This window comes from Macrobrachium rosenbergii, chromosome 51 (genome assembly GCF_040412425.1).
Source record: "Macrobrachium rosenbergii isolate ZJJX-2024 chromosome 51, ASM4041242v1, whole genome shotgun sequence".
Lineage (NCBI taxonomy): Eukaryota > Metazoa > Arthropoda > Malacostraca > Decapoda > Palaemonidae > Macrobrachium > Macrobrachium rosenbergii.
In genome coordinates, this window is record NC_089791.1 from 26,823,388 (window position 1) to 26,835,887 (window position 12,500).

Sequence of the window (12,500 nt, forward strand, 5' to 3'; positions counted from 1 at the left end):
GAGTGAATAGTCTGCATTAGACTATATTTTTGCTGTCCATGACTTACAGTTCGAAAAATGAAGCGTAGTTTTAACATGTTTTTCTTGTTACGTTCAAGTTTATCCTCTCTCTCTCTCTCTCTCTCTCTCTCTCTCTCTCTCTCTCTCTTCTTATCGTGTTATTATTCAAATGTCATGGGGCTTTAGAAAGGTCAAAAAGTAAAAAGCATTAGGAAATCGCTTGTCTCAAGGTATTAATAGCCCCCGTTACCCGGTGTTGTATGCAAGAGCTCCGAGGATCGGTCTGCCAATACAACTGATGAGACAATATACTCGTCTGTAATGGAGTTCCCAACCATGACCTAGGACTGCTCGATAGGATTGCTCCTTTTCCGCCCACCTGGCGATGAATTCGGTTCATGACTTCGATCTCCAATTCCTTCGCAGTTTGTGTGTGTATGCATCCTCCTCCATTTCCAATCTGCTTCTCTTCGGAACGCAAATGATCAGTGACATTGCGATCCTGCGATCCTTTGCCAATCCTCTCGTAAACGCAGCTTCTATACTCTCGCCTACAAATTCACACCTGGCGACTCTGATTACAGTGGCATCTTGAGAACGTAGCTGTAAATAGAATGGCGTTTTCGGTTTTCTCCTTCCTTGGTAAGAATTGACTGAAGATAAATCATCCAGTATTCTCTTGCCTTGGCTGTTGCTCTTTCTATTACACACACTAGGCCTACTCTCTTTTTTTATTATCTTAACGAAGCCTCACATATTTAACTTCTGTTATAAGAAAAACTTTTCTACACACTAGGCCTACTCTCTTCTTTAATTACCTTAACGAAACCTCACATATTTAACTTCTGTCATAAGAAAAACCTTTCAATCCTTTTTCATAATTCGTTTTAACCTGTACTCTGTAGCTCTTGCATTTTGTTCGCTAGCTTTAGATTCCTTTATTTTACAATTAAGCACCCGAAGAGGACGCGGTAAACCAAGGGAAGCTTGGATGAAGAAAGTGGGAGCAGAGATGCTGATGGTGAGAACGAATGGGTAGGCCTAAAGGAGATGGTACCAGAAAATAATTGGCGAATATGGCCAGAAATTACATGAACTAGGTTTTATTATTATTATTATTATTATTATTATTATTATTATTATTATTATTATTATTATTATTATTATTATTAGCATACCTTTCCAAGTGGTTTGTCTGTTGCCAGCCGAAGAGAATAATTAACAAATTTCACTTCGTTTAAGAAATCTGAATCGCAGCGATTTTTTTCGTTTTATAAAAGAAATATGTCATGACACATCACTGTAACACAGTTCACTGCGTGCCTTCATTTTCTCTACTTTTGGTTTTTATCTTTGAAAATTAGCCTTCCTTACATTTATTATTGTTGCATGCTTGTTATGGAGAAGATAAATGCTCGTAAACTCGAAGTATATATGATATATATATATATATATATATATATATATATATATATATATATATATATATATATACATATATATATATATATACATATATACATACATATATATATATATATATATATATATATATATATATATATATATATTATATATATATATATATATATATATATGTGTGTGTGTGTGTGTGTGTGTGTGTGTGTGTGTCTGTGTGTGTTGTGTAACATCATACCTCTTGCAATGATTAAACCTCGGCCTAGACCTTCATAACAACACAACAGTTCCTCTTATTGTGGCGTCCTTGCGTGGTTTCAAGGATATCCCACCCACAGAGATTATCCTCATCATTACCGTCTCTTGTTGCAAGGGATATGCGTCCCTAAGCAGTGAGTTTATTTTTGAAATTCATTATGTTCTTGATAATAGCATGTTCTTTATTTAGCAGGGACGAATGCCACTTTTTCGTTCCTTGACTAATTCTTGATAGTTGTTTTATACTAATGAAGGAGAAAAGTGGAATGAGCATTTTTTTTCCCGCAACATTACGAAAGAACGTAAAGGACACTTATATGTTATTTTTGAAATTCATTATTTCTTTGGTAATGGCATGTTCTTGATTTAGCAGTGACGAGTACCATTAGTTCCGTGACTAATTCTTGATAGTTATTTTATACTGAAAAAGGAGAAAACTTGAATGGGCCTTTTTTTTTCAGGAACATTTGTATTTGTCAGAAATAATTTCAACCACGTACACGAGTACAAATTGATGCAGTTCGAGAGCTAAAAGGTCCTCATATGACAAATGTGGCTCGACAGGAGTTCTTGCAACTAGCAGTCTTACTATAATAGTCTATTCCTTTAGATCAATGATTCTGATGACAGCTTGTCTACATCTGAACGGCTTTGCGTTAAAAATGCATCCTCCACTCATGGACTATATAACTTTTCAAGTTTATTATCTCAGTGTGTTATATGTTATTATATTCCCTTGACTTAAAAGTGTGAATTATTCTTCGCATAATTTCATAGGTTGCTATCATTGGGCTACTTTGTGGAGACCACGCCATAATCCGGTTTTCTGCGTTACTTCTTTGAATACCACTGATTAACATGTTTTAATGTCTCTTGCTTCTTTAGATATATACTTTAGATATATACAAACCCCTTCATGCAGCAGTACTTGCTACAAGAGAAATATTCATGTCCTGGAACATTACAAAAAGGGAATGGTAGCTATGGCCCACGCCAGCGAGTCAGAGGATTTCATTATGTTGCTTTGGCAACCTACCAGTCAATTGCGAGCGCAGCTTCTTGACGTTAGTTTGCCAGGCAACGATAGTGAAATGAAATGGGGCCGTACTTCAGTTTCTTGCTATGTTCCGTTTTCTGTTGTAAATGATTTCGGTCAACTGCCGCTATCTCTAGTTTACAAATCTTCAAAGCGTAATTCTTTCGTAAAATTTGGCCATACCACATCAAAACTCTAGTAGATTTCGACTTTAATTGATCCCAGATTTACTAGGATTAAAGTTCTTCTTCTGGTGTGTATTGTACATGCCTTTATATGCCTTTACATCTACAATGTTTTTCTTCCAATATTACATTCTGCTGTCAACCTGAGAAAGTTTAGTTGAGTTTAGCATTTACTTTATACTCGCATTTAATGGTATTGTCTGACGAATACCCTTATCAACACAAGTCTTAACGCATCAAATATCAAATATACGTCTGTCAAATTTTACCCAGTTAACTCAGATGGTATATTTTCAGTTACATTAGCTTCATTCGATTTAGTTCAAGAATAAGTTAGGAGACGTGGGAGCCCATTGTAATGATGAGCTAAGTTAAAGGTCGAATTTCTTTGAAGGGTAAATCTTGCAGTTACTTCGGAAATGGGACATTTCGTCGAAATGGGCGGCCTAGTCTTAATGCTTTTTTCCCTCCTTTGAATGTTATAGAACTTTCATTTTTAATTTCTGTTTGGAGAGAGAGAGAGAGAGAGAGAGAGAGAGAGAGAGAGAGAGAGAGAGAGAGAGAGAGATTTTTAAGGAATCTTGTGTTTTATGTACTTGGGTAAATTACTTACGGCAGTAATAACTAACTCCTGGCCTCAAGGTTTCACGTGTTTTGCTCCATCTGAGAGAGAGAGAGAGAGAGAGAGAGAGAGAGAGAGAGAGAGAGAGAGAGAGAGAGAGAAGATTTTTAAGGCATCTTTTCATAAATGTACTTGAGTAAAATACCTACAGCAATAATAACCAACTACTGGTCTCAAAGAATTCACGTGTTTTGCTCCATCGAGGAGAGAGAGAGAGAGAGAGAGAGAGAGAGAGAGAGAGAGAGAGAGAGAGAGAGAGAGAGAGAGAAAATGTGATACCTTTGCTCTTCTTCGCCGTCTCTTTTCTCCTTAATGTGATGAGAACTACCAGGCTCAAAAAAAGGATGGGGGGTGGGGAGAGGGGAGGGATGGAAGCGGATGCCGCTGAATAGACCCAAAGGATATCTTTTCAGGGTCCCCCAAAAATCCTTCCGTAAGTCCTTTGACTGATGTAGGAAGGCTTTGTTAAATGGAAGGTGTGAGAGTCGACTCAACTTGCGAATTCTTGGAAGTAGTTTTGGTTCGTCTTCCCTTTTTCCCCCATTTTTGCTCTTATTTTTTTTCAGACTAAGGAAATGAAGGGATAAAGTTGATAAAGTTCTAAGTGTATTGAATTTAGGCCTGATTCGTGGTCAGTCAAAACCTCGTTTTTAGTTTTTTTTTTTTTTTACAGAAAAAAGACCCAATTATACGGTTTTAAAGTTGAATTATTAGATTACTTTATAACCCGTTCATTATCCGTTTTCCACTGTAATGTTCTTGATAATAAATAGAGACTCCTTATTTTTGGAAATGTTGCATTCTGTGTGTGTGTGTGTGTGTGTGTGTGTGTGTGTGTGTGTGTGTGTGTGTGTGTACTGACCTCATTAAAAACTGTTGTGTGAATTGACAACATTTGAAATATAAAACCCTTGCATGTAATGTTTACTTCATTGTGTCTCGCAATTGTGTGTGTATATATATGTGTGAGTTGTGCGTGTGAATTTGAACAGGGAAGAGGGTGTGGGGATCAATGTTTGTTAATGAATAGCTTTTATATGTGAGAAGTCTGAGAGTAAGGGGGAAAATAGCTTTATGTGCAATAGCAGCCACATTAAGGATAGATTACATGCAAAGCTGTGTGGTAAGAAATTGAGCCGTGAATTGAGTGTGGAATGGTTGATATTTTGCAATGGTATAGATTGGACGCTAGTGAAGAAAAACTGCCGGAACTAGGGAGAGTTTGAAAGTTCCTGGAGGACGAGAAATTTGAAACTAATTTTGGGCTAGAGTAAGTTCGTGTCTGTAAAGGGAAACCAGGCTTAAGGCAACTTAAATGTTGATAAAGATGGTGGAAGAATTGAGATTGTTGATTTTCATAAGTATTTAAAAGTAAATATAAAGTATGGTAGTAAGTTAAGAGAGATGAATCACATAATATGTGAAGCAGGGAAAGTGTCAGGTTTTGCAAAAAAAGATTTGGAGGAGAATTGGCCTGACTATAGAACTCGATGTTGGAATTTCATAAGGGAATGATGGACCAATTCGCCTACATGGAAGTTACGTTTGCATATTAAGTCTAAATGAAAGAACAAAGGGATTAAACCTGTCGGTTTGAAGCGTTTGCATATATGCGGTGCACAGTATATGCACAGAAAGGTTATGAATGCGGCGATGTGTAAAAAGAGTGGTGAAATTTTAGCATGGGTAAAAGGGTGGGTCAGGGTATTCTTATATGGTTCGGTCTTGTGGAGAGAATGGAGGGAGATAGGCTAGTTAAAAGAGTGGTATTTCAGAGGTGTTGGAAGGAAGGTGGAAATGAAATAGATGAGGCATAGGAGAAGGTGGAACTTATTACTTACGATGACCAAGGACGTGCCTCAAAGATACAGGTGAGAGGTGACGTTTGTAGGGCGTTCAATGCCCTGCTGAGTCATTTATGCAGGTGTGTGGGGTGGATAATAAGGAAGTTTTCTGCACAAAGGGTTCATACACGATTCAGGTGGTAAAGCATGATTGAGGCATTGACCATCGTCTTGCGTCGTCACCCGCTTTTGAGGAAATGGTTTAATGTAATAACTAATATATATATATATATATATATATATATATATATATATATATATATATATATATATATATATATATATTTATATGTGTGTGTGTGTGTGTGTGTGTATGTGTGTGTATGTGTATGTATGTATATACATACATTTATACACATATATACACACAGATACATATATATGTGTGTATATATACACATACATACATACACATACACACATATATACAGATACATATTTATATATATATGTGTGTGTGTGTGTGTATGTGTATGTGTATGTTTGTAACTCACGCATCGTAGACATGAACCTGAATCTTCAGGAGGAAGAGGAGGTCTCCAAATTGAAGATATTAAAGCGGTTGACTGAATGGACGAACAAGTCCCAAACACGTACTCTGACACGAGAGTCGACACAGCGTCTTAGCCCTGATGTAGCTTGATACGATGAAGGCTTTTGTCCAGCAAAGCATGAAATGAAAAGGGCCGGGGAGACTGTGTGTCTGAGTCTTCTCATTTTCGGAGAAAAGGATGCGAGGAAGGAGGTGTAATTCCACGTGCGATTTTAGAGTTTGGGTATTTGTTTTTAAGACAGTCTATTGTGTTGTACGTTTTACTGCTCTGTGATGAACTAACTTGTATTTGTGGGAATACTCGATTTGTTTATTTAGCATATGTATGTATGTATATAATATACATACAATCATACACACACGATTCAACCAAATGTTACTTGATACTTCGTGATATGTCACATTATTCACTCTGTAATATAGAAGTAGACTGTAAAAATATATAAGCTGGGTAGAAGTCTGCCTGGGTGATGGTCTTATTAGAGCACTGTTTTTATTTTTTATCATAGAGTTTATGTTATCTAACTTAGTATTTCTCATACAATTTCTTATTTAGTTGTGTATTTGGATAAGGGACTAAACTGTATTTCAGCTGTGTGTTCATTGCATTCTCTCTCTCTCTCTCTCTCTCTCTCTCTCTCTCTCTCTCTCTCTCTCTCTCTCTCTCAAACTCACTCACATACGCTGAGGTTCGTAAGACGCGTATCCCAGTTAGCTGGTCAGGCGCAGACAATTTGCAAATATCTTATTCCCCTCAACAAGTCTGCATTTGCTTCTTAAACATCCCTTTCCTGGAACAGTGCTACTGGAGGTCTGAGGAAAATCCATGTGATTTTTAGTAATGTGTTGAAGCCTGGCGTGGAGACCCCACTTCTTTTTCTCCTGTAAGTGCCAGCTTTGATGCCAATACATATTTGAATCCTAAATGAATTATTTAGTTGAATCTCACAGCTGTAAGTGTGAGTATCATAGCCTCATATAGTTTAGTTTCCTGTGATTCGTTACAGGAAAACTGTAACGAATTCACAGGAAACTATATTCACAGGAAAACTGTGAATATAGTTACTTTTGTTTCTAAGTAAAAAAAAAAAAGAAAATTCCATTAAAATAATGGCGTTGTCTTGCACCGAAGTGTTTTTTTATATTTGTTTTTTGAAAGGTACAGAAGAACAATAACCCAACGAAATACGCGGCCAGCAGCAGTGACCTCTAGTGACATGGCTGGAACACTCGACAGAAAGTATCAATGTCCGCTTTATTCTCCTTGGTTCCGACGCTCCAGTCTGTCCTCCGATCTGTCCGTCGCAGCTGTATTCTTAAGGGCGTGAGCCGTGAAGTTCAGTGAAGGGAAGCTGATATTGCCCACTCTGTATAATGGGTTTTCATCTTGATGTTCATAAAGAATGTTCCTTATTGTAAGTGTATTTTTATTATGCAGTCAATGTGATTCGATTATTGGTATATTTCATTCGTTACTGGAGTAGTTACAGTATTTAACTGGATGTAAGGACAACACAGCCACCATAGGCTCTTTTATAGGCATTGCTGATCTCTCAACCTAAGGTTTGTGAGTGCCTAGAAAAAAGCATTATAGCATTATAACCGTTTTTCGTGATAATTTTTTTGGGGTCCTTTGTTTAGGAAATTGTAAGGTAGGGTTGCAACATGTGCCTTTCACCTAGTAGCTCAGATTCAAATTAGTGTGTTTCAGAAATTTGTTGATTTACAAATGTGTCGTTTTAGTGAAAGTGTGGTGTATGTTACGTTCAGACCTAGAATGTGTTAATTGGCGATTGTAGTGAATAGGCCCACATGAAGTTTGAGTTAAAAAGCAACTGCATAACTCTTCCATTGTCGAGTAGTGTGCATGACAATTTAAGAAAGCTTCTAAAAGTATAGTAGGTTTTTAACCCATTTCGCCTGACCTTAATCCCAACTGTAATGAGGGACCACAATGAGAAACCGGGGTTTTTGGTTGAAATGCGAAAACTAGCCTAGGTTGTTGGGCCGTACCTGAATAGGATGTCTTGACAACCACCATCCTAAATTGACCTAGGACCCCGTAAATCAGTAGTGTGAAATAAAGGATGCATCGTAACCTAACCTAGGGTGCTGGGTCACACCTGAACTGGGTTGCTGAACTTGAACCCCCAACCTAACCTAACCCAGGCATTGTAAATGGAAGCATGAAATAGCTATGCATCGTAACGTAACTAAAGGTGCTGAGTGGTGCCGAGCCTGGGCAATCCACTTTAACTCAACCAGAGGTGCCATGAATTATAAACATAAGTTAACCTTCACATACCTTAATTAACCTTTTAGTTTCTTTGATTGTTAGGCATGGGAGAGTGTAATATGTAAACCAACAATTTCCCAAGGAAATTAACGTCAAATTCGGCAAAAGCACACAAAAAAACGAGTTAACCCCTACTACAGATTTATGGACATTGACTTCATAACTAACCCTTATTTTCAAGATATATACATATTATCCAAATATGACACTATTTATATGTTTAAATGGTCGGCATGACTGAACTGTCTGAGAAACCCTAACCCATTTCATACTTAGCCATTTACTTCCTAAAGTTAGAAGTGGGCCTTTTTATCTCAAAAAAAAATTGTGGTCTTCCCATTAAAGGAATCGTAAGAATCGAGGGTGTATGTAATGAGGTAATCAAACCTTCCCCAACGGAAGTGAGTTAAAATCCCATCCAAATATTATTGCAAAAACTATATTTTACTTGAAACAACACACCCTAAAGTAGCCCAGGTTAATGACCATTTTCAAAAACTGTACGCCTCCAGATATGGCAAGTTCTTATCTGAATATAATAATTTTGGTGCTTTGACGTATTAGAGTCAATGGATACCCTCAGTTGTATAAAGGAAAAAATTCAAGTCTTCGTGTCATTTTTAAATTATCGCCAAGTGTGATGCATTGACATGTAAATGAAGCTCATTTTCGATGAATCTAAGACTACCCATCTGACAGAGCAAAATTCATTGTCATGGATTGAGACATTGAAACTTTTGGCATGAAAAATATTCCTCTCTGAGGTTGATAACAACCACAAAAACAATATACAGGGCAGCACATTAGACTAAATAGGGCTTGAAGAGATACCCAAAATAGTATCATACGTTGACATCAGATCCTTGGGTGACGTATAACTCTAGAAAAGCTAATCAGGGATCTTGTGGACATAGAGCCTCTATACACTGGCCTAGAATCTGCTTATTATCTCAGATGAGTCCAAAAGGAACAACGAGTAAGTGATAGAGATTTTTAAAACAAATCGGAGTTTGGACTATATGAAGGTCTTAGAGACTTGAGAAATGTACTGAACTTTGACTTCCACTAGGTATTGTTCTGGCTTATGGAGCCGTTCAACTATTACACCACGTTTTTGCATGTTACTAGGGCCTCCAGTAAATGTTTTTCTTTTTCGTTTTCAGGATGAAAAATTAGAAGAGGATAAAAACTGAATCACCACATGAGGACAATGATGGGCAAAAGTGCTAGTTTCTCTATACTTTGATATGAATGGGACCAAGTGACACCATGTACAAGATCATTTTTAATTTTGAACGTCTACCATGAAAAGCAACCATGAATGACGAGTCTGCCTTGCTTGTGGTAGTTTTATGAAAAGGACATTGATGGAGTCCTAATATTCGTAAGTATCAATATATGGTCTCTGGTTATACCAGCTTATTATTAATACTATTGCTGCTTTTGTTTATGGGAGTAAAATTCAGTTTTGAAGCTGTACAGTACTTTGTAGGCTACTGTACACTACCTTTGCCTTTCAGTACTTGCTTGTTTGAGGACATATAATAGACAAGCCCATCATTCCATGAAGTAATCAGTGAAACTTAACTCAATGTTCAGTCGACCAAGTCCACTGCATTTAGACCCATATTAAGTTTGTATTTCTGTAGTAGTGTTAAGCTTTTAGGGTTACTGAGCTTAAATTGAAGCAATTACTCTTAAATTGCAGATTCAGCTGTAGATAAAATTATGAAGGGTTAACGGAATCTTTTGGAAATAATTCAGTGTTCTTTAAAATTTTTTATCCTGATAGTTCTTCCTCTTCTGTTTTATTTTCAGAAAGTTCGACAAAGTGGAACTGACCACCAATCACCCATAACTTTAAGGAGCCTGCTGATTGCACCTTTCATAATCGTTTTTCGCTTTTGAGACTGAAATATTTCTATTGGAAGATCGTTTAATAACTACAGATGCTGTAAGTATTTAACGTGTTATTTGCCTGAATTGACATGTGAAGTATACATGGCATTTTGGCTGATGTTAGGTGAAATTATGCACTTTATATTGTCAGTCTGGATAAGGACTGAAAATCAAAATGTCTTGTGTACAAGGGGAAAGTTATTTTTGATATGAATGTGAATTGCGTCTAAAACAAAAGTGGGGAAACTGCCCATTTATGGTTTTTATGTCGTCTTCACGTAATGTTTGAAGTACAGATGTTTTGCAAAATGGCATTTAATTATTTCGAGGGAATAATGCTCGTGATTTGTATCAGTGAAATCTTCGAAAAGTCTCAGTCTCTTAGCAGCCTTATGTTATTTAGTTGGGTAATGTGGAAATTGCAGTTTTATATTTTATAACAACTTTCTTCATTGCTATTGAAATGGATTTTTCAACTATAAGGTATATAATAAATAAAATTTATCAAAGTAGTATATGACCCCATCAAGATTGCATCTAAAAATTATCCTAGCTTGTGGTATTGATCAAGGTCTTTGTAAACGGTTCCTTGTGTATCAGGTACTTTGTCCTGACGTTCTCTCTCTCTCTCTCTCTCTCTCTCTCTCTCTCTCTCTCTCTCTCTCTCTCTCTCTCGTGTACACACTTACAAGCACTCACACACTCTTACTGTGGCCTTAAATTATTTTTAATACGTCACAACAAGCACGATGAACTGTTAACTAAAGTTAAAAGTGTTGCTACAATTATTTGTGTTCTTTGAATAGTGAAACACTGTGGGTACAGATAGGCAGTATTTCAGAACGGCTGGGTAACAAACTTGTTAATATGGGTACGTATCTGTTTAGTTTAGAAATACATTGATTCATTGTGCAATCACGACTTAATGTGTGCTAGTTAACTTATTCCTGCAGTCACCTTGGTGTTCAATACAGACACGAAACAGTAAATACCAGAAAATATTCAAATTTGGATTCTGTCGTTTTCAGAATGTTATTGCTATTCTTTCTAAAACCTTAATTGGGCATTTGTTGACAAGCTGCTTCCTTCAGTTACTGCGATGCAAGACTTTCAAAATTCCAGAAGCATTTTCGTTTTAGTTTATATCACTGGGGATGAAAATTCGAGTTTGATGCGTTTTCCTTTTGGCCAACGATGAAGCTTGATTGGTTTTCTTGTTGGGATGGTACTCCTGGTGGACTATTATCGCTAAAAGGTAAAATTGGGTGGGATTCGTGTTTACAGCAGTTTTTAGTTTTCTGTAAAAGAAAACTATTGAGATGGCTATTTGTCTCTGTGTCCTGAGATCTGAAAAACTACTGAGGCTAGAGGGTTGGAAATTGCTATGTTGATCTTCCACTCTCCAATCATCAAACATACCAAATTACAGCCCTCTAGCCTCAGTAATTTTTATTTAGTTCCTTGGCTCCAGAACTCTCCGCTTAGGTCATGTTTTGGAATGCTAAACGAACAATACTTGATTCCCAACCGGTATGACAGTGGATAGTTTATGGTTCCACACCTTCCTCTCCCCCCAGCCCCGATTCTCCAGCGGCCGAAAATAACAGGGTGGTTTTTCCTACTTGGGGGTGGGGTGTGATTTACAGGTAATGTCCTTAACTTCAGCAGTCCTTTTACTGTACCTACATTCATATTCTCTTTCTTCCATCTCGCTATCTACCATCTCCTAATAATTGTTTGACAGTGCAACTGTGAGGTTTTCCTGCTGCTATGCCTTTCAAATCATTCTGCTCCCAATTTCCTTTCCAGCGCTGAATGACCTCATAGGTCCCAGCGCTTGGCCTTTGGCCAATATTCTGTATGCCCATCCTAACTTCAGCACGTGCGAGGATTCAGGAGACAGTGGAATAGTCGTGGGTCTTGAACCAGCAACAGAAATGGACAGAAAGTTCAACAAAAGGAGTCAGGGAATTGAAGGTTTTGGGAATGGACTTCCTTGAAGATGTATGGTGTCTGGTGAACACGTACACTTCAAAATCGATTAATGGGCAAATATGCAGGTGGTGTAAAGGTGTGATACAAATAACTAATAATCGTGATATGAATGAAAGTGGAAATAGGAATATAGAAAAGAGAGATGAAAAGTGAAACGGAGCAAGTCGTAAGCGTTTTGCCACAGTAAATAAACGATACACAAATGAAATTGTTGATTTGTCGCAAGGGGAGGGGGCGGCTAATGCCGTCAGTGCACCTTATGCCGTGCACTGTATGCGGTGCACTGCGGCATTACTTAAGGTTCTTTGCAGCGTCCCTTCGGCTCCTAGCTGCAACCCCGTTCGTTCGTTTTACTGTACCTCCCTTCATATTATCTTTCTTCCATCTTACTTT

General features: G+C 37.4%; 1 long non-coding RNA gene across 2 annotated transcripts in view; it reads left to right on the top strand.

The window, feature by feature from the left end:
* LOC136833234 (uncharacterized) overlaps window positions 1–12,500 on the top strand; it is a 793,699-nt gene that overhangs the window by 770,014 nt on the left and 11,185 nt on the right. The window contains exons 1-3 of one of the 2 annotated variants that reach the window (XR_010851384.1): window positions 7,092–7,332; window positions 9,377–9,597; window positions 10,032–10,167. This is a non-coding gene — a long non-coding RNA (uncharacterized lncRNA). Of the gene's footprint in view, window positions 1–7,091; window positions 7,333–9,376; window positions 9,598–10,031; window positions 10,168–12,500 lie in introns of those variants that run through there. The other variant, XR_010851385.1, reaches the window with a different exon arrangement.